Source organism: Leptosomus discolor, chromosome Z (assembly GCF_034619465.1).
Source record: "Leptosomus discolor isolate bLepDis1 chromosome Z, bLepDis1.hap2, whole genome shotgun sequence".
In the NCBI taxonomy this organism is placed as follows: domain Eukaryota; kingdom Metazoa; phylum Chordata; class Aves; order Leptosomiformes; family Leptosomidae; genus Leptosomus; species Leptosomus discolor.
The window spans coordinates 94,115,930-94,120,963 of record NC_141419.1 but is presented as its reverse complement, the minus strand read 5'-3'; positions in this window follow the sequence as shown (position 1 = coordinate 94,120,963).

Here is a 5,034-nt window from a genome sequence, read left to right as displayed (position 1 = left end):
GCTTTTTCCTTTTAATTTGGTACATGTCCATGAAATCCAAGCAAGTGTATTTGAAGCATTCTTTACCCTCTGTTGTTCAGAAAGTTTGAATGCTTTGAGGTCTGGGTTCAGTCCTACCTGAGAGTAGGAGTTAACGGCACCCAGAGGCTGAGGCTCTGCCTGTACTGGAGAGATGACTGCCATTGGTTAGAGAGATGTGCTGGGTGCAGCCTCGGTTCGTTCTGTGCGAAGGGATTATAGCCTCTGTATTGCAGTCTAATGCGAGAGTGATTCTAACCTAAAAGTAAGAGATTTGCTTAAAAGCTTGTGTTAAGAGTATCAGACTTGCCTTGAGTATCAGACACTTAAGGTCAAACGTAAAGCAGTGTGTCAACTTCTAAGTCTCTTAACAGCAAATTAAGTTGCTTTCTGGCTGCTTTAAGTATCAAAGTACCTCATTTTTCTGAGCTGAAGATTACCTGTATCCCTGAGGTTGGTTCTTCAGATTCCCCAAACTGCTGTCACCTGGGTGACAGCTCCTGTTTGTTGGAATGCAACATGCCTACCCAAAGCAAGTCAGTCTGTGTCTCCTTGAGTGTGTGGGGTTTTTTGTTTGTTTTGTTATGCAGGTTTTTTTACTGTTCTATCCAGTAAACTGTGTTTGTCTCTAACTTCCCACAGGAAGAGGAAGAATTCTCTCACTGACCATCACTTTCCTCCAGTCAGGAGCAATTTCTCTAATAGGTGGAAGAGAGGAATCTTTAATTGAATCTGTTCAAGCTGAGAAAGCCCTAAAATATTTCTTTCTTTCTTTCTATGCAAGTGATCTAATGTTCTGACTCATAAAGGGTGACATCGTCTTCTAGAGGAATGAAGTGTGGGGGTAGAGGCTTGGTCCTTTCAAGGAACACTTAGATACTTCCAGATTACGTGGTTGGAGTTGTCTGCTGTGACTGTGTTTTGGGAACATTGTGTCTAGAAAAGGCTGGGAGTTTGGATAGGCAGGCAATATATATAACACTTTTGTGCTGGCCTCCCTGTGAGGCTTTTAGGTTTTGCTCTTTGTGAGTTGCCTGTTTTGAGGGTGAATTCTGTTCTGGGGTTGGAGGTGCCCACACTCTTTGGGTATGGAACACGGGCTTTTTTTGTATTGTCCAGTTCTATCAGATAAAATGGGAACTGAACCTTTAATTTTTGTTTCACTTAAGCTAGAGGGAGAGCACACTGATAATCATTAAAAAGCAGCAAGTGGTTTGTAACTTCAGTACAGGCAGTAGTTAAAAGTACCTGCCAGAAATGGGAATTGTTCTGGAGGTACTGCTACTACACCAAGGTAGGTGCTTAAAAGCTGATGCTTTAGGTACTCCGCACAGCAATTGGTTCCTCATCAGTGTGCGTGTTTATTCATTATTTGTGATAAATATCTAAACACACAATAAAGTGGGTGATTCACTAGCTAGCTGGGTACTGACTCCCAAAGTTTTGTCTCTGGTCTCCTTTTTGTTTCTCAGCAGTTTCCAGTGCCAATAAGGCCAGTAACTTTTAAAGCAGTTTTTGTTGTCTTTGATTTTGAATCTAATGTTGGAAAGCCTTTTGCTGTTAGGAAGGTTCCTGACACCTCTCTCAAGACCTGGAGGGCAAGACCTCTCAGGTTCTCAGCAGTTGCCTCCCAAGCTAGTTTTCAGTGTTCTTACCTTCTCAGTCGATTCTGTGAAAGCATTTCTTTTAAGCAGAAGTTGGTGTTAGGAACATTTATGTAGGGATCAAAGTCTACAGCCAAGACATGCCCAAAGTTAGGGAAGCTTCTCTTCAGTAAAGACCAATAGCACGAATTTTAACAGATACAGTTACCTTACACTTAGAGAAAACTGATTCCTAGTACTGGAAAAATCAGGGCTGCGTGTTGTGCTTGTGAAGTGCACAGTACAGACACACTGCTGCTCCTTGTTCCTGTTAGGAGAATTTTAAATAAAGATGAGCCAACCACTGCAAATGGACTCGAGAGGCATTGGGCCCTATGTAGTGATGTTGTGGGAGAGCATTCTGACATTTAAGTGGCTGTCAAAGCACAGAGAAAATGCTAACAATCAAAATTACATATATCTGATCTTAAACTTCTCTTGTAGCTGGTCTTCTGTGATGCCTACTGTGCTGTTACTGAACTCATGCATTTTAGGATCAGTGCAGAAATAGTGCCATTACATCAGTTTAACCTGTTCAGTTGTTTTTGCAAGCTGCTGAAAACCTCTTTGTAATCTGTGCGTGGTTCCTGCAGTATTTCTTGGCCCCTTTTGTGCCTGGCTGTGGAGCTGAAGCAGATTAAGATGATATTCCAGCTTCTGATGTCCATGTTGCCAGTTTCTATTGTTGGCTTTGTGTTGTAATGGTGGATGCAAAGGTCAGCAAGACCAAAACATTTATCCAGAGTTGTGATGCCCTCTTACTTTAGCCACTATTTAGTTCTAGAGATGCCTGAATTGACCAAGCACCTTCTCCCCTCACTTAGGATTTTCTGTCTCCTACTTGAGATCTACTGTGTTCTGAGCAGTTTAGGGCAACTCACTTATGTGAGTCCGGCAGTAGTTCAGAACCTAGGGATTGGGTTTTTTTAGGGGCTTGCTCTTGGAGCAGTGTTTAACTCAATTTTCTAGAAATAACCTTTTATTTTCATTTCTTCCTTTTAAAGTTGGCTGCATAACAGAAAGGGGCTCTTGTGGTCTTGTTCTGGGTCATGAGGTTGCCTCTACTGCTCAGCAGTCAAAGTGCTCATCCAAAGACTGTCCTCCTGAAAGGGATGCTAGATTAGACCTGTTTGCAGGACTTTTCAAGTACCAGCAAAGTGAGCAAGCTCTTGGTTTTAGCAAAAAGCAAAAGGGTTGCAGGTTAGAATCATCCCCGCACGTCTGTTTTGTCTCCAGGCCGGGAAAATGGTATAAAAGTACCATTGAGCAGAGCTGTACAGCACTTACAGATGATGCAGCTACACTTTGATAAGGCAATAGCATAGGTCATGTTGCATTCTGCTGGAATTGGGTGCCTGCGCAGTACTAGCTAGTTGTCAGGTCTTCTGAAAAAACACAGCCGTCTCTAAAGCACAGAAGGATGGGAAATAAGGGACGTTGTCAGCTGGTCTGCCCTTTGAATGCCTCAGAGAGGCAGCAAACCAAACCGGGGAAGTCTTTGGGTGTAACAGAAAGTCTGACTGGGCTGGGCCTATTTTGAAGTAACTCTCTCAGGTAGGAGCAGCGATACCTTGTGTATAAACTTAGTGCTGGATTTTGAGGTTTTAAATTTTGCCAGATAACATTTTATTTAATTTTACACATTCAGCTTCTGACTGATGCATGCTCTAGTTCAGCATTCTCTGCTAAATTGGGATTAGCTGTTTAATGTCTTATCATCTCAATTCTGTCAGCCATCTGGGCAAGTACAACAGTTTTGCTAATCAAGGTCAGAGTTGGTCAGATGTAAATTTCTTCGCACAAATTCTTGCAACTTGTGCACAGTGATTATAAAAATAAATTTTGATTTAAGAAAAATGCTTTCTAGATATTTGTAGTATATCAAAGTAGTTCTGTTGTGATTTGGAATTCATGCTTCTGACTGATACTGTGTTTCAAAAATAAATTTAAATTTTTCTTGTTTAGTCACTAATAATCCAGGATTACAGAATGTCCTCTGTTGGGGTTTTTTTTTTGTTTGGTTTTGTTTTTTCATAGTAACAGGCCTACTTTAATTAGAAAGGCTCTAATACAGATTAAGGCATTAGGCAAACCGGAATCCTCCCATCTCTCAGTGAAATTATGAGTGCTGGGAGGACCATTTAGATAATCAAAATTACAGAATGTTTCATTAAGGCATATGCAGTCAAGGGATAAATGCTCAAAACAAAATCATGAACTTTTGAGACTTAGCAGATGATTTTCTTTCCCAAATTAGTCTATGATCTAGGTAGCAGATCCTGCAAATCTTCACCTGAATAGACCTAGTGAGGCTCATGATGTACCTGAGTTTGAAAGATGAGGACTTACACAAGCAATCCACAAGCAATCCACAAACAAAAGATGTCAAGGCTGTATGATAGCACACAGAATCAGTCAGACTCATTTCTCCTTTGCTGACAGTTAAGATTAAAACCACTAGGTATTCTATGTAGCGTGAGTCAAAGTGGTGATCTAGATGGAGGCAGCGTGGGGTAGAGTTGAAATAAATCCTAAGGAATGAAAGATAGGAAGATGTGATTTGCTTTTTTTTTGTGATTACTTTCATAAAAAAAAAAAGTAATGATAGCAGTAATGCCCCATTCATCTGTGAGACAAACTAACCATATGAAAAGTGGTTGAAGAAAAATCAGTCAATGTACTTTCTCTCCAATGGATAAGAAGGATTGGGTTTTTTGCTTAATGAAGAATTCCAGTTTTAAATCTTATTTGATTGTGTAAATCCAAAAGAGTTTTCTGCTCAGTAGCCTGAATTTTACGATTTTACTTTGGCCATTTAGTCAGCCAGGTTTTTAATTCAGATACTTTGGGTTCCAGGAAATGTTTTCGTGTATGTGAAAGTGAAAGTTGCAAGACTGAAGAAGTCAAAATGCTATTGCACACTATAATTGATTTTTGTGTGTGTGTGTACAATTAGCTTAAGATATTAATATAAAAAGTAGGTAGCTGCATCTAATGATTTTTTTTTTGAGTAATCTGAACCATCTGCCTCTAGATATTAAGGAGTTCACTCTTTAATCCAGATTATGGCTGACAAACTGGTTTTGGCATTCACGTTTCGCTAGCATTGTGCCCTTGAAGAGCTGATGTGGCTGTAGAAACGCTCTTGCTTACAATTGTTGGTTTTGAAAACATTTTTGGTTTGGTTTGGTTTCCTTGTAGTTGTCTGCTTGTAGCTCCTTTTTTCTCAAAGATGGCCTTTCTAATGAAAAGTATGTTGAGCAACCAAGTAAAGAATTTGGGACTTGGAGGTGGAGGGGAAGAAAGCAAAGAAGAAAGCACTCCTTCTGATCCAGCAGCAGCTGCAGGAATGACCAGAGAGGAGTATGAGGAA